Genomic DNA, 23153 nt, shown 5'->3' on the forward strand with positions numbered 1-23153 from the left:
ATATTTTTATACTTTAATTAAAATTACATTAATTTTTTGTATTTTATTCATCATAATCTGCAATTATTTATTTGGTCAATTAAAATGTGCTAGAATGAATATTTAACATATTTCTTGTTTATTATATATACATTTAATATAAATTTAATTAAAAGTATTTTACTTCTTGCTACTTTTTCCTTAATCTGATCTTGAAATTTTCTAATCGATACACTCTTAAAGTAAAGAAAATAAAAATAGCATACACGAATAAATCGCTTAAAAAGAAAGAAAGACCAGCGTGCTAATAAATCGGTAAATCGCGAGTTAATTCCGTTACGTCGGGGTGATTCTGAGCGATTCGTTCGAATAAAAAAGGAGAAGGCTCGCGCGCGCAGGCCAGATGCAGGAAAAAGGAAGAAGAGTGGACGCTGCCGGGACGTTGGCGAGAGCGGCTTTAAAGTGATCTCGACGAGTGAGAAAAAAGAACGCGTTGCGGGATGATGGAACGGCGAAATAAAAAGAGAAAAGTCCGAAGAATTCGATAAACATCGAAGCAGCCTAAAGAGCTTAAATTCGGAGTTACGTCGCACATCGTAGCACATATTTTTTTTTGTTGCTTACTATTATGTGTTCCAATAGAGAATTCCATTATTCTCATATGTTTGTATAACGAAAAGCTACAATCTTAACAAATTATTTATTATTATATAAATTATCCATTATTAAGAATATTTCTACAAAATCCAATCTTTATAATGTAATTGTAAAAAAAATAACTGCTCCAAATTTATTTACAAATTTTTTTCTCATTTATAATATAAATATCGCCAATTAAATAAATTTCCATTTTCATCCACTTTGCAAATTGTAACAAAACGATGTTTTTGGAAAAAAAGCGTTGCTAATCTCGAAATTGTTGATCTGGCGATCAAACAGTATCGGTTGTCGATGCTCGCATGGTGCATTTTGAAAATGTAAAAGCAAATTCAAAGCTGGTCGACGCTATGGCGTGAATTGCAACTAAACTAAACCGCGTTTCGTCGTTCAACTTCCCCCCATCTCTCCTGATTCTCTCCATCGAACCTCTCTTTCTATCTTTTTTTCTCGTGCCAACAAACCTGCATATACCGTCTCTCTCCATCTCCGACTATCCCGCGGGAGAGCGGTTAAAATAAATGAGCGGGCAGCGCCGGCCTTAAATTAGCGCCGGCAGGGGTGGTTTTCACTTCTACCCTTAAATTAGGACTAAGCCTCGTGCCTCCAAGTTTCACGGTTTTGATCGGATGAATTACCGCCGCTGAAAGTTACAGCGACGGGGATTAACGTCCGCCTTGCTCGCACCGAGGAATACCGCGCGCGGATGTTACAATGCGTTGGTGAACACTCGAAAAAAATGATCTATTCTTGCGTGATAAGTTAAATGTCGCGCGCATATTATACAATAAAGTTTCACGTATAATGGAATACACATTCTTAGAAAAAAAAAAAGATAGATTACCGCGCAGAATGAATCCGACCATCGATTCTTTTATGAAATTCTTTTATTCAGAAATAACGAAAAAATGTTGAATCTTATTAATGTAATGTTGCTGCGTTTCAATAGAATTTTTAAAAATAGATTTCTATATTTATCTTTATATTTTTATATTGATTATAATTGCATTTTTAACATCAGGAATGAAATTTAATATCAACAAGTATATAAAAATTAAGTAAGGATATCAGAATGTGAGAAAGTCTCGTTTGATGAACGAATGAACGTGTTCGTATCTCGAGAAATTCTGTCACGTTGCAATTCGCCGCTGTACGCCCGATTTCGCGCGGTCGCGGATCTAATTGGCTAACCCTCTTCGTCCACGTGCCCCGTCCCGCGTTGAAACCTGGCGCACCGTATCCGTCGACGAAAGTTCACCCCTCTGACATCGAGACCAATCAACGGCGCGATGAGCGGACGAACGGAGACAGGAAGTTGGAAAAAGAGCGGGAGAGGAAGTTAGATGAGTCAAGTGGGTGGTAGCGGGTGCTGAAAATCAGTCGTAAAACCGCGCGTGAAATGGAATCGCGTTTAATCCAATAGCGGTCCTTAATAATCGAATAAAGCTAGGTCCGAGAAATCGCGTCTAAGCAGACTCCGGGATGGGATACCCATCCTGGCAGAGGGAGATGGGTGGCTGACGAAGGTGGGTAGTCGATGCGAGAGAAGGTGGCGGTGGCATAGGAAATTTAGCCACCTTCTCCTCCTTTTCCAGGAGCTCCCTTGGTGTACGTCGCGCGGCTCGGTCGCGGCCATGTTGCCAGAATTGCCACCACCTACCCCCTTTCTCCCTCTTAATATCCCACCGCCTAGTCATCTAGTCCTGCCGGGTCCGCTATGTAAATGTGAACCAACCCGACCCTCCCTCCTCGTCGACCCCCTATATACCCTCGTCCCTCTTCTATCCCTTCGGCTCACCGGGCTCGCCGCTACCCCCCGCGAACTGCCTCCAACTAGCAGCCCCTAAATCTAAGTCCGCCGGAGCGGTACACTCTGAGTAGAAAACGCTGTGTTCGGTTGGTTCGTCTTTGAACTGTAGAAAATGCTCCTTGTTGCTTATTCTTTTCTTGGAAGAACTTTGATAAAAGTGAAAGTTATTTTAACGCATGATTTTATTACAGTAAATTGCAAGTAACATATATATATTAATAAACTATATATAACGTAAAATTATTTAAAATATTCTTTAAATTTTTGTGACATTTTTTAAATGTATTTGAAAAATTTTTTCGACTTTTGTTTCATTTAATGAAATTAAAGAGGAGATTGAATAACGTAAGAATATCTTTAACAAATACTTCTTAGAAGAATACGAATGAAGTATTGTAAATGTAAAGTATCACAAATGTTTTCTCTCTCTCGATTGTCTTTATTCTCAGAGATTATTCGAAAAAGTAAAAATTTTCTTTTTGCATCAACCGTTTCTATAAATTGCCCGAATAATTAGTATTAAATCGAAGATTATTTAAGCAGGGGAACCTCGTATAACGGAGTAATGAAAGCATTACATAACTGCGGCTCCTCGTATTTGCCTTCAGGCATCCGTTGAAATTCATCGCGAGAAACGACCTCACGTGCTTTCCATATGCCGGATAATAGAAGAACTTCTTCCGTCGCGGCCTTAATTAATTGCTTCAAAATCTGTCATTTGACTTTTCCCAAGATTCTGCTGCGTTCACGGCAAATACATGTACGATATATACACATTGGTACCATACGTATCCTGCTATGTATCGTCGCCGCGCGTAATCACCGTTCGCTTCTCATCCGACGTTCTCTTGCCGTAATTTCGTCGGGATGGGTTGAGTCATTACGCCCAAAGAACTAACAGGAATTCCCAGATTGCTGCAATCCCTAACCCTACTTCTCCTCTTTCTCCTACTCTCATCCCTCCCTTTTCCCCCCTTATCCTGGAAGTCCCGTTGGCTATCCTACCGGTATATACCACGGTATACGGTGCACGGAAGGGCGCCATTACCCCACGGGCAGCAAGTTCTAAGCGCGCTAAATAATGGCCGCTAGAAATTCAACGGGGGGTCGAAATGCCCGTATGCCGCTACGAGTATACTATCACAACTACCGCCGTCCGGACTTGCGCGTGTACGTGTGCTCGTATTCCGTTGCTGGTGTCCACCCTCGACGTCTACGTGGGAGTGAGTATTAATTTAGGCACGTAGTCCTTTCCCCGGCGAGCTAAGAAAAATGCCTGTACGTTGGGGAACTGGCCCGTTAGAATTTAATCTCACGTCATAGGGGGAGAACGGTGTGTTCATCGACGCGTGCGTGTAGACGCGACCGTGAGGGTGTAGTGAGGTATATGTGAGGCGGTGGCGGTCAACGGAAGGTTGGAAGAGCCCGAGAACGAAATGGGAGGAAAGGGGGACATAAGAAAAATGCGCGGGGGAGTAGGAAAGACCGAGGAGGTGGACGGACGTTTCGTGGGATGGGAAGGGTGAGAATGTGGTAGAACGGGAGAAACGTTTCGAAATCGCTTACATCCTGTGCACCGTAACTCTCGAATAAAAAAAAATATATATATATGTATATATATATATATATATATATATGTATATATATATCTATGTACATATGTAGCGTGAGTGTAAAGTTGTAAAGTTAACGGTTGTCACGTACGCTCGTCGATTCTCTTGCCGTATTATTTTTTGGACGTCGCATCGCCAGGTGATTCTACTGTCCGATGAGCGTGTGTCAGCGACATCAAAGCAGTGATATTGCCCGAACAGCTATACAAATATTGCTATTTTTTAATTATACGAAAAAGAAATAATATGCTATTCTGTTCTCACATTGTATGTATAGTTTGTTTCAAAATTTTATTGCATTAATTCTATACTGACTATCAATAATAAAAATTTAATTAATCACATATATATATATATATGTGATTAATTAAATATTATATATATATATATATATATATATATATATATATATTGTTGATGACATTAAAATCATAGCAATAGATGATACAATAAGGATAATGTGTTTTAGCTAGATTTTTACAAGTTAATTGAAATGTTATAGAATGTGAAAATTTATCAACCATCAAATTTCTTATTCTATCAGCATTATTTGCATCAGCAAGTATTGGATAAGGTGACAGCCATCAGATACAGCGTGCTTGAGTTTAAACGCCGCGAAAGAAGTCGCTCAGAAGAAAGAAGGAAAAGAAAGTGTAAGAGGGGGACATTCGCCGAGATGAGCGCCGAGAAAGTTACGGCGAACGTGCATTGTCCGTGCGGTCTTCGGGCGTTACACAAACACAATGAGACTAGGTTGAGCGTGGATTTAAGCGACTTGCGTGTTGGTTAGCTGGTTGTGAATCCGGGAGGACTGTCAGTGAGGAGAGAAAAGGGGCAGGTGGCGGGTGGCGGAGATGGGTAGGATGGGCGGCTGGTCGGGCGGAGGGTGGCGGCGGCGGTGGATGGCAGTGGCGATGGTCGGGGGTTGTCCCTTGCTAAGCCAGCGTTAAGGGTGGCTAGAGTAGGTACGTAGAGCTTACGGGACGTACCGCAGGGATGAGAGAACGCAGGCAAGTGAGACGGAAGGGAACGGTAGGAGCGAGAGAGTGACAATGTAGATTGGTGTGCGTGTTTGCAAGGGCCGAGAAATGCGCGTGAGGAAGGAAGAGAGATTGAGTCGAAATGGGAAGGGAGAGAGAGAGAATAAAGAGAAAGGGAGAGGGAGATAGAGGAAGAGAAAGCGCGAGAGAGACGGAAGGCGAGAAAGAGCGAGTAGACCCACCGTAGGAAGAGAAGGCGGTGGTAGAGAGAATGTGGAGAACGAAGAGGAGAGCGCGGGTAAGCACAGAGTCCGTAGGTTGGCAGTCTTACAGATCAATAAAGCTAACCACCCACCCCCACCCCCTTTCCGAGGCCCACCCCCCTTCAAACCATCCACCTGACCACCTTCCGCCATCTCTTCGTCCGCCACCTCCTCCTCCGCCTCTTCCCTCGGGTTGCCTCAAGAACAAACCCCAATATGTCTGACAACAATGCCCACCCGATGGATTAGACGCTTCCGCCGGGCACATATAAACGCATGCACGCGTACATACACATAGCGGTATACGTACATATGTGTGTCGCGCTTATCTTCTCGTCGTTGTCGTTTCATTGCGACATCAGAGTCACTTACGTGCGTACGATCTCGCGCTAGGACATATACATATATACACACACACACACACACACACGTATATGTACGCACACACGTGCACACGTACGCATACAGATATGCCAACTCTTTCTTGCTGCGCAATTTTTTTCTCTTTTCATACCCTTTTCTTCGTAGTTCATCGAGAGTGTCCGTGATCTATTAAATTTACCAAACGGGATGAATATTCATACGCGATCTCCAGTAACGTGGCAAGCCTTTACTTTCATCATCGTTAATTGACACTGATTCCTTGACGTCCCTTATCGTGTACCACGCGCGCGATGCTCGCCGGAAATTAGATTTAAAACGATCTGACCGTAACGACGTTGCGGTAATTTTTTATCCGGGTGATTGCCAGACGACGCATCCTTATATGATTATCATGATTTCGATCGGCATGTTCAATTTCAGAAGCTAACCATAAAACGTTTATAAAAGGTTTATTTTATTTTTTCGCGTTATATATGTAGAAATCTTCTTCATGTTGCCTATTATAATGTTATTGAAATAATATATTGTCTACGAATTTATTGTAAGAGAATGCAGAATTAAAGATAATGGATAAAATAATTGTGATTACGAAATACATTTTGTTTTTCATATTCTAAGAAATTGTCTTAATTTATAAAAAAGTCGTATTAATTAATATGATTATTTTGTTATAAATTATATAAAAGAGACAGCCTATATAAAAATTTGTACGTCGAGTACTTCAACTGCATTCGGTAGAAAAAGAATGCGCTGCTTATCTACTGGAAGGTACATTCAAACAGGTGTACGACGCTCGACTTCCGACAAAAAAGCTCCACGAGTTTCCTGAGAAAACAAGCGAGTGGCGCGTAGGACGTGCGCTTCCGCAATATATAAAACGTATTTGCATTCATCTCACGATTCTTTATTCGACGTTTCTTACCCCAAGACGAGGCGTAACGTCGCGCGAGTTTTTTTTTTTAGCCTAAAGAAAGAGATTAGTTCGTTCCGCATAAAGAACTTACTACCGCGCGCCGAGGGAGAGCAAGGAGGTCTCTGGCTGGCCAAAGGAATCCCACTTTCCCGCGGTGTCGGTGGGATGGGTAATTGCACGTACAATTTTTTTTCCCCCGGTCTTCCTTCCTTCGGAATTTTTCTCGGTTTTCTCTCGACGCGGTCCGCATCTCTCGCCACCGTCGTCTCCGGATACACGTGGAGACCGCCTGGACCGCGCGTGTTCTGTGTACGTCCGTGGGACAATGTATACGTGTACGTGCATACATGTGCGGTTTGTGCGATGGTGAGAACCAAAGTTCACGGACTGAGAGATCACCAACGTGCACGCATACATGTGCAACGGCGACCCCTTTCAGAATATTTTCTCGGTTCTTTCTTGCGGACCCTCACCCTAAGCAGGACAACGTGGGGGGTAGCTTGAGGTCCTGGTAAGACCCCCCACCAGCGATGCTCCTTATTGATCGTCCTCCTCCCCAAGAGGGGCCGCACACCATGGTGTGTGCTTTCTCCTTCTCCTTTATCCTCGCTTAGGTCCACCCCCGCGGGCACCCTCCCGCCTTTGTAGAACCCACCTACCAAAAACCACCCTATCTCGCCGTCTCTCTTCTAACCTCGGTCGGTATCAGCCCGGTGCTTTCCCTCCTACCTTACTCGATAGTAACCCCCGGAACACAAAGAGCCACCGTGATCCCCAGCGTCTGGGCACCACTACGGATAGTCCGGAAGCATAGTTGGACATCAGCTCCGACGACGCCAATTTACCGGCAATTTCGTTCCCGGGGAAAATTGATTGCGGTCTACAGAAATTCATAATTAGTTGGACGGGGCTGTCTGACATTCAAACGCGGGAGCGTTCTCCAAACAGGAACTTAAGTATGATTAAACGTCGAGGTGGACGACATTTCTCCGCGTCGCGTAGAAGGGAACACAATTGCGGAAGGAACGTGACAAAACGTCGCCGTGCAAAATCCTTCCTTTTAAACACGGCTTTTGTTAAATAAGAGTCACGATGAGACGTAATCTGTAATGTATAAGGCGCAATTAATAATACGTTTAATTCTAATTTAACAAGTTTCTTCCTCCTTGTAAAACAAAGATCTTTATAATGAAAGTATATATCGGAAGAAATGTATGTACACATTAATCAAATTATTTACTTTCAAGTAAAGCACATCGCATAAAATAAGAAAGATACGTGTCTGTTTTTCGTAATATTTTCGCGAACGATTCTTGGTGGTTTTATCTAAAAGTCCAAGAGTTTCATAGAGAAGAAAGGGATCTCAATGAAAGAGTAGAAGGTGCATCGAGCAAAGGCGGTAAAGTCGAACAGGTGCCGAGCACGTGGCCGATCGATGGCCAGGCAACGTGGTTTGCCTCCTTTTTTTCCAAGCGGGGCTTTTCCCGAAGAACCGCGCGCGGCGCCGTTTTTCATTCATATTTCCATGGTCGTGACCCGTTCATCGAAGGCTGCAACGCGGCGTTGCAGGAATCGATTTCGAATGGCGCATCACGCGCGCCCTTTCTCCGCCTCTTTTTCCCGCCACGGGTGTTCCCCTAGGTCGGGGTTACATTTATGTACTGTACCGCTTCGTATATTTATGTATGTGCCTTTTTTCTCGCTGCCACGCTACATTTTATCAAAACGCTACGTGATCAAAGCGTAATCTGCACAAGAATATATTTTACGATTGACCCGACAAAGCATCGCGCCGTGCTGCATTGTAATTAGTTGTTTGTGAAAAATTATCGATGATAGAAGTTACGTTGCTTATGAACTTTGCATACACTGGCTTAATTTTACGTATAAGATATTATTTATATGTTTTCTCTACGTTTAACTTAAAATAGATATCAAATGCATGAATTTCTTTACCCACGAGGATTGGTTTGAAGTGCAGGTATTCAATAAAACAAGATGATTTGCGATGTGGGCAGTAAACGAAACAGATAGTTCGAGTTTTTAATTGGATATATTTTTATACCAGAATGAATTACTGGATAGATTATTCCCTAGGCTGGACTGGCTGTAGGTCGGCGTTGCATTTACGTCGCGTTGTTTTCCTCCTTTTCTTCCAACATTTTACAATCCGTCCACTCGAGGGACAATAAAAATTGCACAACTCGGCGATATCACTCTGCGTGATATAACGTAGAAATTTTGCCCAATGAAATTGTCTAGAAAGGGGCATTAAACAATATGTATAATGAAAATGCTTAGGCAAACAGAGAAAGAGAAAGAGAGAGAAAAGGAGGAGCAGAGGAAGGAAGAGAGACAGAGATGCGGGGGAAAGGAGGAAGAGCAGCTACGATTGTTACGCGATTGACAATGTGTTGGTGTAACATTAACGAAAAGCAAATGTTAACACCGTGTATAACGTTTTTAAACGAACCACCGGAATAAATTGTTACAATCGCGATAACGATATTGTCTATTATTTAAAAGCGCTCGATTTGTTATGGTACTGTGAACTGGATATGAGAACGAAATAATCTATGGACGACCACATGTTGCGCGCGGGAATTTCTTTTCTTTGTAAACAATCCTTGCGATTGGATATTCCAAATAATAAAATAAAGCGTAAGAGCGTAACTAACAATGGATATCGCAATATTTCAAATATTTCGGAAAGAAGTAATCGCGACTAGTGTTGAATATAAAAACCAGTGAGCGAATCCAAGCAATTTATTGCGTATTATTAATTAATTTGATACAAATAAAATTTTTGAAGCAACGATGATAAAATTGGAAACGCGAAAAAAATAAAGTTTCGCAAAAGAAATCGGACATTTCGACAATGCATTTACATCACACTGTTCTCGATTGCCAAGTTGGGTCCAATGATCTACGAGGAGCAATTTGGGGATGACGGAGGCTGTGTAGCCGTGGCAGCTCCAGTCTATCGGAGATATCCGATCAGCGCAACAGCTGATGGCTCGCGTATCTATCGACCCATCGGCTGCCATCGATATTGTAATAGTTTGCTAATAGTCCGACGATTGTTCGACCATTGACGCGACCTGTAAGCGGACACTGAGCTCGTCTCCATCAACGACGCGGTGAGCAAGGAGGAGAGCGAAACGACGAGATAGAAAGAGAGAGAGAGAAACAGAGAGGAGAAAGAGAGAGGAAGAGAGAGAGAGAGAGAGAGAGAGAGGGTGAGTGGAAGAGCGATCGAATGCCCGCGGAAATTTTAACGCTCTATAACATGCGGTAAACTCGATTATCCGCGGCTACGAATTCCCACTTTTTGTTCTCCTTCCATGCCGGATACGTACGTTTTCCGTATTGCACGCGCCCGTATATATGCGGCATAACGTGTGAACACAGTGAATAATGCCTCTATTTGTCGAGTTCGACTTTGCTGCCGCGGCGCCGGAAGTGTCGTCCAATTTTGTTGTCAAACCGATTCCCTTTGGTTGCCAGTTTTCGCGCTAATTGCTCCATTACCACCGGCAATTTCGGCCAATATTTTCTTGACGAGTTCGAATAAAATACGGTTACAATTAGTGAGAAAACGCCACTCTATCGGCTCGTCATGCGAGCGACACCTTTCATTATTCATGTGTTCGGTCTCATCTTCCGATACGGGACAGCGCATTAAAGTCGCATCATGCTCTAATGTAAATAAGATGTGTTTCGTAATGTTAATGCGCGGAAGGTGCACGGTGGAGGCAAGAAGCGCTAATTTCATACACATTAAATGTGCATACATTTAAATAATTTATAAGCGGTGCACTTAGTTTTTAATATTAAACGGTAGCTTTTTCCCAACAGGTATTTTATTTTTCGTAGCGCCAAGCGCTTAACAGAGGGGAGAAATATAATCTTCATTAATATTAAAAAAAAGATCCATCAATTAATGTATATTTTGAATGTATTAAAAGAGTTTGAACTTTGGTGCTTTTATTTACGGAATTGTAAATTAAAAATTCGCCGACTAACGATATTTTTACGCGGCTTCGCTGCAATTTATCAGTGAAATTTTCTTTCCGTTCCGTAAGGCATCCGTGTCGGACTCCGATCTTGGGCGGGTCTCTGGTCTTTGTAAACGCGTGCAAACACTTTTTACCGACGCCATTAACGATGACCACTCGGTCATCGTAGACTCCGGAGGAAGGCGGATCGTGTGTCCTCAAACAGTTACCCTTTTTTCTTTATTTCCCTCCGATTGGCCCTAATTATGTTTGCGTTTCTGAGTACAGACTCACTTTTTTTCTTTTAATTAGTCACACGGTTAATCATCATTCAGCAGCACATGTCTCGTTTGGCCTTATTTATTAAGAAAAGCCAGCTGTTTTAATTTGAGTGTTTACAATTTATTCACGATATTACTTGCGTAATCATATGAGATACTATTGTTATTTAAATGTACTGTTGTTATTGATGTACTAAGTGTTATTTATTCATATAACACTTATTGTGAGGAATAAGAATAATAATCATTTTCAAGTAAATGTCAAACTTTGTCGCAAGAAGTAACGAAAAAATCAATCTTATCATCTTTATTTCTTTTTTTGCGTGAAAAGTGAAAGCGTTGATTTCACTTTGGGGTGCGTAACCGTAAATTTTAATAATGAGAAATCTTCGACGCGCCCCTATTTTCCACGTATACGCATGAGTGAAATTTGTAACGCACATGAACATTTATAGACGCGTTCGCCCGCTCTTATGGTTTTTCGAGAGGCATGCCGATTTCGCGCACGAAAAATACGATGCGCGCGGTCAGGGCCGTGGCGAGAGGTGATGCAGTCGTATTACAGGCGCGTCGGTGCAGTATATGGTCGATGCACCTACCACAGGGGGTCGAAGTACCGTAGCTCTGTATGCGTGTGGCACGCGCATTGAAAAAGAGCGAATTCGAATTCGCGTTTGCGCCGCCGTGCGACGACGCGCGGCGCGTCGACCAGCGGTAAAGTAACAGCTGTTTTCGTGTGTCGCGACGCGACGCAGAGAAGCGAAAAAAAAGAGGGTGGAAAGAGGGAAAGGGAACGGGATGAGGAGAGAGAAAAGCAACAATCGAAACCGTGTCGGGCAATGGCCGTGGCCCGCGTACTAGTCCACAATAAAAATCGACGTTGTTTCAATGTCACGAATATATATTTCCCGCAGTTCCTTTTTATTTTATTTCTGACCGCGACACGTCTTATAATGGACAGCGCGAGCGAGACGTGAAATCGCGGGAATGAAAGCTTATTGCTTTGGCTAAACTAATTGAGGAAAATTATAACAATTAGGGTATTTCGCGAAGGTAAAAGTAGATGCGAGTATCTTTTTAATTCGTAAAACACTTGATATTAGTCGATTTTTTGAATTTTTAGATCTGCTTGCTTTTACTTCTTGTACGCGTTATATTATTACGAAATAAGTTTATTCGGTCATATTAGATTTAAGAGCTTTTAATCGATTATTCTGAATATCTTTTTTAACGAAATAAAATGTCACCTAAAATATTACCTAAAATATACAAAAAGATTTTATCTAAAATATTAATTGAAAATCTATTAATTCAAATACGTCGAAAATGGAGAGTGACAATGAACTGTATTTAATTAATTCACCAACTATTTGGAAGATAATTTTGCTTGAAAACAATAAAGTGATATAACATATTTTTAATAGGAAAAAATATTTTTATTTATTAAAAATTTACCAATTATCTTTAAAATTAATTTATTTCAAATACTTGTTAATAATAATTTCAAATAATTGTTAATAATAACTGATCTGATAAAACCTATATTTGTGAAAACATCTGATAAAATCTATATTTGTAAATTTCGATAGAAATTCTTTTATGAAATCATTTTTATGTATTGTGTATAAGAATGGCTAATTTTTCATATAGATATCTTTTTAGTATTTAATACAAGTATTAAAGAAATCTTTTTTTTCTCTTTCTTTTTATTATTAATTATATTATTAACATAATTATATACTTTTTACAAGAAACTTATATAGATTGAAATTATATATTACATAATAGAAGAATGATTAAGAGACATTGAGCTACTATGTATATTAGATTACTGATCAATTTCGATACATGATTAATTTATCGCGCTATAATCAACGCGATAAATTTAATTTCTTTGATTGCAATCTGATCGTATCTGTTCAGTTATACAAACGTTCTTGATTCTATCAAATGTTTTCTTAAGTGTGCACTTTATAAATTGCCGTACTGGAGGGAATCAATTAAAATCGTTAAAAAAAGATAATCAATTTGATTTTACACATCATATGCGCTCTATTTATATTGTATGCGAAATTTATTGATCATAAATTTTAAAAATGTGATATAATATTTTTATTACATGTGTGCGTTTATTTATTTTAATTCCATTATAGATTTACATGTAAAAATATAAAAAAAAGTTCAAAGTAATAAAAATATAGGAAAGTTAAGAGTGTGTGGAATATTATTCACGGCATTCAGAGATGATTACAATTTCTTTCGCCATCAAACTGAGCATAAAGTTAATCTCGCGAATGCATGTACGAAACTCCGGTAATAGTCGGAATATAGCACGCGCTATCGAGACTACGTACAAACAACGCGTGCAAATTCATCGGATGGTGTAGTTGGACTGGTATGGCGGGCACGTAAAAGTCGCGGAAAGTCGTTCCCCATATTTCACGCGCATTTCCCGAAAAGTATACTTTGCTGATCACGTAGACGCGATTGGGCAAACTCTAGTTTCGCGCTCATGGTCGCCCTCGGGGGCTAGAATCGGGCACTAGTCTGCGGAGGGGGTAAGAGGGTGAGAATAGGTAAGGGGGAAGGAAGGCGAATACAAGGACTACGGGCGAGCGGCAAAGGGGAGAAGGGGGGAGGGTGGTTAGGTAGTTGAGCGCGGTGAGAAGGGTTGGTAGTTCCTGGGGCAAGGAGGCGAGGGTCAGTGGGACGACAGGGGGTGCGTTAAGCCACACCCGCAAAAACAGCCCCCTGCAGCTCCGGCAGCGACCGAGCGCATCGACCGACCAGTTTCCCCACCATCAGCACCGCACACAACGCAAGCGACAAGTTCGACTCGGTTTGCAAAAGCTTCTCGAGGATAGCAGCTAGTTCACCGCGCGGCTACCCGTCGCTCGCTCTAGCTCGCCGATCCTCTTTCACTACGTGTCCTGTACATAGGTACTCCGTGATGCCACCCTGCCTGTGTGTCCCTATCACCTACCACGGTTTACCAATAGAACCCCGTTTGCACCTGCAATGTGCCCTATGTAAACGCGCACACTTATCTGGAAGGTGCGATCTCGTAGAATTCGCTCTAGAATCCTGGAGCCGTTTATTCCAAAATGAAGGTGCTTGATTCCATTCGATACTTCTGCCGGAACTCATGACTCGTCTTACTAAAAAATTTAAAACATTCAGCCAAAAAAGGCAGATGTCTGTCTTCATTTTAAAATATTAATTTATAATTTTAAATATTATCCATAAATACACGCGTCTCTTTATGAAATGGAAATTTTTAATTTTTATTAATTTTTTGTTCCAGCAATACATAATTTAATATAAATCAGAGAACATATATTTAATTTCATATAAACATTCTATATAAATAATGAAACAAATATTTTTTGACGAGTATGTACTTAAGAGAATTCTTTGTAAGTTTATATTATAGAAATAGCAATTTATTAATTCATATGTTAAATATCAGAGCAGAAAAAAGACGTTGAAAGAAATATGGAAAAAAATATAATTTTAGATAATTATATATAAAATTGCATAATATAAAATATTCTATTCTATTGATGCGTATTTAAGAGAGGAATTAAGAAATTTTATAAGAGATGTACATAACATTTGATAATTATGCAACTGTATATTTCAAAATCTGATGTTTACAAATATAGTATATAAAGGTAGATAACCACATGAAATTCTCTTCAGAGTACTTAATTTTTTTTATAAAAAGTTCGAGCGAGAATTTTTATAAAAAATATAAAATTAAATAAAACTCGCACTCTTTTTATATATACCGAGTCGAAACAAAAACTCCCATCTCCGCTTAGAACACATATAAAATTAATTGTTGAAGTATTCCACAGCTATTCACCTAAGAATTCTAATATCCCATTCTGCGAAGGCTTTGATATCCCCACTCTTCGCTATCTCGCTTCGTCTCCCTCATTGCTATTTTCTCTTATCTGTCGATCTCCCCACTCTCGAAACTACTTCTTCGAACCCTCAGATGCCACCCCCAACGTCATCGTCGCCACTAACATCGCACGACCACCTCCACCCCAACCATGCTCTACGACTTTACCCTCCTTCGTGCTACCGCGCGCATCCTTTCGCGCAGGCGACGAAGAAAAGTGCGGAAAGCTCGGCTTTTTGCGCGCGAAAACTTTTCGAACTACTTCACAACCACCCACGCCAGCGCGCTCGCGTAGAAGGGGTGAAAGTTTTTAAACCGGGGGATGGGGACACGTATGCTTTTAGCTTAAGGAATTCCTTACGCTCTCGACTCGCAAAACTTTCCCGGCTACGACGGAAAATGGCATTTTCGCTATGTGAGAGGACTTTTTGCAAATAAATAACGAAGCTACCGGGTGTCTGCGAAATGGCCGTTCAAACTTATGCAAAGTTCTTTAGATGTTTAAGTATATGCAAACAAAATGGTTTATTGCAATGGCATACGCAGCATATTTCGCAGATAACCGGTTATTAAAGACTTGAAATTATTAATGATATTTTAAATATTTCGAGTTTTTAACTTTAATAATTAATTTACAACTCTTTTGGAAAAGAATGCAAGCTCTTATTTTTTTTTTTTATTTTAATCATGTTAAAAAATATCTAAAAAATATATCTATATTTTCTCGCACAATTAAAATTTTGTGAGACATTTGATAAAACTATACTTGTTGTAAACGACAAGATAAAATGCAACGTAAGTATATTTTTGTGTAATGATATATCGTTATGTAATTTTAAATGGCTCGACATCCTTCGTTCTGTCTGACATTTAGTCTGAGTCGTGTATCTGTCGGGAGTGGAAATGTCATAGCTGGAATAAACGTGACGCGAAAGGGCAGGTCCATAGGCGTAGTCGTGTCGGCTAGCAAGGGAGAGCTTTAATTAAGGCAAGTAGAGAAAAGAAAAATCCTGAGGGAATTTATAGAGGTCGGCAGCCGCGCCAGGCGTTAAGGGACCGAAGGGAATGGAGAACCCCGGTTGAGACGGGGTCGGTCCTAAACTCGAAGGACCGGCCCTTGGTAATTTAGACCTTCGAAACGACTCTGCGGCCCATAAAGGGCTAAATGCGAAGCAGACTTTACTGCGTTAATTTCTTTACACAATTAAAAGGACGGTCTACTAGTTTTACTATTATTTTGCAGAGGACTCTTTTATTTAGGATTTAAGAGAAGATGTTGCTATAAAATTTCAAATTTTTGTTTGCAATCTATTTTAAATTACGTAGTTGATCGTAATCTTTGACGATGAAATATTTATATTTTGAGAATTATAATTGTAACTAGAGGACGCGATACAACTTTTATTCATTCTAGTCTAGACATCCATATTTCGTGAATATCTCTATTTCGGTTTTGATTTCTTGAGTTTTTTATGAAATTTGCTGGATACCATTTAGATATGTAATATTCCTTACAAAATATGTATTTTGAAGAAAACGTTTATATGCAAGAGTGCTCTTCTCTCTCTATTTTACAACATACCGCAAATAAAACTTTATAAAATATAACGTTCTCTCTGATTCTGGGTGTGCCGATTTGAACATGTAACCTTTTAGGATTCGATCGCTATTCAGGGCGGCACGCTTACCTTTTTACACGAGTCAGAATCCCGACAGAATTTTCCTCGGTGCAGCTCTATTAGTGCGCCGAATAATGATGAGTTTAAACATGGCGTCGTCGTGCTAGGGCATATATAAAGGCGACTGCAACGGTAGGTAGCACGCTTGGATTAACTTGGCCCGTTGATGAGGTGATTAAACGTTGATTAAATGCAGACTAAATTGCAGTCAAAAATATCGATCCGCTACCTTGGTTTCTATCTTCGCCATATCCTATATACTTCGAGCGACTCATCTCATTCTTCGTCCCTTGGTCACCTTTCAAACCCGCTGTAATCATGGTTATCTTACTCGGTCCTAATGGAATTAGAGCGCCGCTTTGATACAGTCGCGTCTCCCAGTGAATAATTACGAGATTGCCTAACAACCAACGGACGGTCTTTCTCTCTCTCCCTTTCTCTCTCTTTTTCTTTCCATGTACATAGGAAGAGATAACAGTAGGTTTCAGCTGACTCTGTGATACCATTGTCCATCAGATCTTTCTTTAATTGTGTAAGCCGTTAAGTTTTATAGTCGACGAGTCCATCGCAGTGTTTGCATCAGAATATATACATACTTCTCGACTCACGTGCTCAAGGAGGATTTTTACATCAATGTCGCGTCATCAAGTACAATCTGGCCGTGCGCAATTATGACTTTATTAACGGCAAACGCAACAATATGGTACTTTTCATACGGACACTACGATTTCACGTACATGCGTATAGGGTGAATACGCACACGCGTGCATATAAAACGCGCCTATAAATCGCGCTTGCGTATCCACACACTCGCACAATCGAGTTGCACTTGCCTGCGATCCAGTACGTGGCAGTGGCGATGATAGTGGTGGACGACGGCGACTTTTAATCAATCCGATTATTGTCAGGAGGATTGGACCTGGCATCGTTCCTTCACTCGTTCCTGTGTAGGTGTATTAACGTTTGACCCCGGATATCCCCACATTGCATCCCCCTCCCCCGCAGTCTTTCGGCCTCTCTTTCGCACTCGCTCGGTTTACACGCTTGGCGGCTTCCCTCTCGTTCGCTGTTCAATAGATCCATCATATACATATACATATATATGTGTGTATGTCTACACATTTATGCACGTGTTCGCGTACGGGAGGCGGAGGACGATTTCTCGATCGACCTTAATTGACTCGTCGCACCAACTGCGTTTTCTTTTATTTTCGCCCTCTACACCGCGCGTCCACTACGTTTCCCACCTTTCTTTTCAATATCACCGATGAAGCCGGAGTTCTACTTGCGCCGCTTAACGGGTAATCCCATGGAAACACGCGACGGCGAGAGCCGCAGAGCTTCGAGTGAAAATAATCTCGATAAGGCAGAGACATTCTCCGAGCGGATTAAGTTCCTGCTTGGAAGCTGATCGGTCTTCGGACAGCAATTAACGATTCGTAATTGATATGACATATGCTTGGAATTATGAAGATTGAAATATCAGAGAGAAAGCTTTATTAAATAAGACAGTTAATTCCATCGCTAGGGAGATCTCAAAGAATAAAAATTTAATAAGACAGCATTGTATAAATGTTCCTGTTGAGAAAAGATAACTCTGATAAAAAACTCATTAGTTTTTAAATATTATCAATTAATTATTATCAGCTAATTATCAAATTATATAATTGATACAATGTATATATTTGGAGTGACATGTATCTTGAAGAGCATATTTAATATGTCGAATAATTTTTATTTTCTCTAGCGAGATTATATTCTTCTTGAAATTGTAAAACACGTCTTATCTTTTATGTATCACTTGTCTTAAGCAAGATGTAATTTTATCAGAAACGCTTTTCTTAATCTCTTAATCACAATCTACAAGGTTTCATTATTCGTAAAAAATATTCAATTACTACCCTAAAATAGATCGTTTCCTGTTGTTGAGGTAAATTCAATTTTTATCCTGTTGAATATAAAATGCACTTAATTATTTATGCTTTCTTTTATTGACAAAATTTTTAGATTAAAATAATATCAAGCTTTCTTTAACGGAAATGATTTGACATAAATTATTATATATTATATATTATTTGATTCAATATAAATTCATCTCTTCAGCTTTTCAATTCTTTGATTTTGCAACGAAATTGGATATAATTTCGAATATTTTTTCACAGAAATCTCAAATTTCTGTTAAATAATAAAGTTTTATTATCTGTTTTTATTCGTAAGGCTTGCTACAGCCGTTTACTTCAGAATTTTTTGATATCTCAACGTGTTTATTACAAGACAAATTCGTCCCAAAAATTGTTCAAGAATACATACATATATAAAGAAAGCTGCGAGATAGCTATGACACCCTGTATATAATTCGTACGCTAGCTATACTTAGAAACTGGCCAACGTGCAAATCGCCTGGACGCGCGTACATGCACGCATACACGCGCACGCAAAGAAGTGGACAGCCTGGCCCTGACACTCAGAAGCACCATCAGTTATATAGAGGCCGCCGACTGGACCGCCACCACTACCATCACAAATACCACCATTACGAAGAGCCGCCACCCCCGTAACACATGGCGACGGCTATATACGCGGAGAACGGGTCGGTAGGGACGGCAGGTGGGGAGGGGGTGGCAAACGGGGACGGTTTTTTAAATCTAGCCATCAAGGATCCATCCTGGCCTGGCTGAATGCCCGCGCGCCACACATCGAAAGCGATCTAACGCGACCGCGCGTATTTGTCGGCCGCCCATTATCCTCCACGAAATTCAATTACCGGTACGAGCGCAAAATCTATTTTTGCACGAAGGTCCAACGAGCGTCACTTCTTGCGTCTTAGGACAGCCGCGCAATACGTCCTTTTTCCATTATACCGCTTGAACAAGTAGATCTTAGTTCCTTCCTGCAATATTTGTATTTATACATTAATTTTTCCTCGAGCTCATTAGTAGAAGAAGAATAATACGATAGATTTTATTTGTGTCTCATCATTCTGCTTCGAATATTATTCTTCCTTGATCCTGAGTTTCTTTTCATAATTATTTGGAGAAGCTCTTAAATTTTTCGCATGCAAATATCGATCTCGACATCGTGATCGATAAATTGAATGTAGGCGCGTCTTTTCACCTTGTATTATTTCGATGTTGTAATTACATAATATTTCTCAGAATGTGTGATGTACGATTAAAACATATAATTATATTCCACTGTATTCTTCTTCTCAATCCAGTTCAAAGTGTCGCGAATACTTTGAACTTGTTTTCTTCCATTTTCACTGTACGCCGTATCCAGGAAAAGGGCCACGCGTAGCTTGTTATCGTTGCACGTAGCCATTAATTAATTAAATGTAAAGCATATGTAAAACGCATGATATAAAAATATAATTGCGCAACGAGGACGATGTACTGCCACTCTGTAAATTTGTCGATCGCCCATTATTCTCGTCGAAATTCAATTGCGGACGCGCACGTGAAGCCTGTTTTTGTGATAACCTCTGCATGAATTGAGAGTTGTTTTCAGATGAAACTTATTTTATATTATTTATTTACATCACTTCTTTCTTCCACATCTTTCGCTTTTTATCACATCAATTGAATGCTTATCTTTTATCATCATTCACGAGTTTCACTGAGACATTTTCTTTCTTTTTTCATTCTTATTTATTCTGAATATATTCTTATAATTTTTATGTTACATTGTCATGAATTCAAAAAAGTACGTATTACAAATTTTATTTGACATACTTTCGTCGCAATGCAGATCGCCACACGAGTGGAATATAAATAGAACGTTGTTTAAAAAAGTACGCCAACTTATATCATCGTTTTTATTGGAACGCTATTATAATAATAACGATGCTACAAATAAATATCATTTGATAAATTATTCCTTCGTATGGAAGAGATTTATTTTTATTAGGTTTTATTTTGTTTCTACACATTGCATCTCTTTTTTTCTTTCTACACGAGGCTTTAAAATCCCTCGTCTCTGCGCCATCGTCTCGAATAGCGATTCTTTTTTGCGAAAACAAGAATTTTTTTTCTGATTAATCGAGAGCTGATCGACCGCACTGTGCATTCTCGAAAGCCCGTATTGTTTATTCCACGATTGGTAGACGCGATTGAAATCTTTCTCTCCTGTCGACCTTTGTCTTTCGCCTCTTTTGATTCAGAATGTCCAGCCACAGGCTGCAACCGTCCATTTAAAATATTACGTCTTTTCCGTAAATTGTCGAGATATTTTTAAGTACTCTTTTCAATCTAATCGTTAGATACTGGTAAGAAAAGTAATGATTATTTGAAAATAATTTTCTGAAAGATTTAATTCGATATTTTTTGACATCGATATTTATACCCATCATGTTATTATTGCATTTTATAGACACAAATTTTGAGTCACCCTGCATAATATCGAGGCTGCAATTACGGAAATTAAAGCTTCAGAGAAAATAAGTAATTCCAGAAAGTCAACTGTTTAATATTTAAACTCAAATAGAACTACTCATGTGCATAATTGCAGATATCTCGACAAAGTGCTATATAGCGGTAATCATAAATTCTCGACGCAACGACGATATCGTTACAGATTAAAGTAGAACAAAATAACACGTTTCCCTTGGTAGTTCAATATTTCAGCAAAAAATCAAAGGCATATAATAGGCATATAATACAGAACTATTTTAGTTATTTGTATACATTGCCGTTGTATCTTAAAATTATTTTTGACGTTTTTGCGATAAAATTAAAGATATATCGCTATCGCGTAAATATACCTTAAAAAAATATAATAATTTTAGATATAAACGCAACGATGATTAATCCTGCTATTTGTGAGGAAACGACTCGATGTGATAAAAACACGTTGGCGCGTTTTGTTATGGCTAGTGTGCGTGTCGCGAAAATCTCATCACTTAAGGCTTAATAACCAGGATACGCAGATTCCAACGAGAATGCGCTCATTTATTTCCGCGTCTTTTGCCGCGATAGTTTTTCCTCTTTTTGTCGCGCGTCCGCTTTTTCTTCCCTTGCCCTTCGAGTGCGAAAGACCGAGCGCGAAAAAGAGAGAGGGACGTCGGTCGGGCCGGGTCGAGCCCGCTAAAAAACGCCAGTGCGAGCCACGATGACTTTCGGAATCATTTTTCAAAATGTCTGCCTCTGCCTCGAGGGGGGTGACCCCGACGGGCGGCGGTGGCGAGGGGGACAAGGGGGTGGCAGAGGGGTGGTCAACCCCCGTGGCGTAGGGTGGCAAGATGGCGTCGCACGGTAAATCGATGGAGGCTAGTCACTGCAGGCGCCCTCGCTTTCACAGCTCCGACCCTCTTCCCCCTTTCTCCCCGTTCAACCCCCAGACCACCACCCACTTTGCTTCCCCCCCGTTCTCCCCCTCATTTTCGAGCTTCACGCAAGCGCTCGTACCGTGAACGTCGAGTCTTCGGTCATCTAAGCATAATTTTGTACGAATCTACCATAGTAACCTGCGTTTTGCTGAAAAATATAAAAAGTAATTTTTATATTTTTTTTATTCGCGGAAAAAAATCAATTTTCGAGAGGACTTGAAAAAAAGAAATAAAAATCTAACTTATCGATATATATTTTTCTTTTCTCTTTTCTTTTATTCTTGACAGAAATCTCTACACGAGAAGTCTAGTAATATAATAATATTTACTAATATGAACTTATCGATAATTATATTAGAGTATATCAATCTGCAAATAACGCGATACTCGAAAGTAAATGAAAAGTTTGCGGGAAAACGCAAGCCGATCGCATTCCGATATGATTTTTCCGATAAACCTATCTCATTTTAATATTCAACATCTGTAAACGCACCGGAACAAAGGCGATAGCCGCTACAGATCGGGTAGTATTTGTATCGGATGCATCCCGCGCACACTGTGTACAATAAAAATTTCAAGCGGATCGTTAAAACTGGTTTTTTATCCCGCGCACTGTGCGAACGAACCTGTTTGATTCTCTGTCTGAGAAATGTAACCGCCGAGGGCGAGAACCCGCCGCGGCTTTTAAAAAGAACACACGCCACAACAGGTTTCCGTCTCTTAATCCTCCTGCGCTCGTTTAACAGTCTCTCGCGTCAATGTGCAAATGAAAATTTTCATAGACACGTTAACGTCGCCTTCCTCGTACCGGCTAATGCTACGAAATTTTCATAAGTGCGCTAATTTCATTATACTAATTAGAATATTTTAAAATTTACGTAAACGCGCGACACGGGGGCCACGCCGTAGGACTCAATTACGAATAAAACCCGCGAGCACGAGCGAATTAAATGTCTCGGTGGGAAAACACGTGTTTAGAAGACCATTTTCCTGGCCATTTAACACACATGTAAGTTGTTTCTCTCACGTGTCACTCTCTATATTGCTAGCCGAAGACGTATGCAGAGCGAAATACCGATTGATCAAACAGATGTTCCGATATCGTCTATTATCGGAAATCCACGTCAGATGTTTGACATTGATGCTCGTCTGAGATTTATGCATGTCGCGAAATGTGTTTTGATTATACTATAGATAAGCATCGATATAGTCACATTATAAACTCGATGTATTTTTCCAATATTCTGACATCTTAAATTAATATCGATAAAAAAATATTATTGCTGTGAATTAAACGTATCGATATGACAAACTGACATATTAATATCTTTTTAATTCGCTGACGTATTAAAATATATAAATT

The 23153-nt window shown here is 40.0% G+C and overlaps 1 protein-coding gene across 1 annotated transcript in view; it reads left to right on the forward strand.

Annotated features, from left to right (window-relative positions):
- LOC105252040 (pancreatic triacylglycerol lipase) overlaps positions 1 to 23153 on the forward strand; it is a 29246-nt gene that overhangs the window by 698 nt on the left and 5395 nt on the right. The window lies entirely within an intron of this gene.

This window comes from Camponotus floridanus, unplaced genomic scaffold (assembly GCF_003227725.1).
Source record: "Camponotus floridanus strain SB8 unplaced genomic scaffold, Cflo_v7.5 scaffold6, whole genome shotgun sequence".
NCBI lineage: Eukaryota > Metazoa > Arthropoda > Insecta > Hymenoptera > Formicidae > Camponotus > Camponotus floridanus.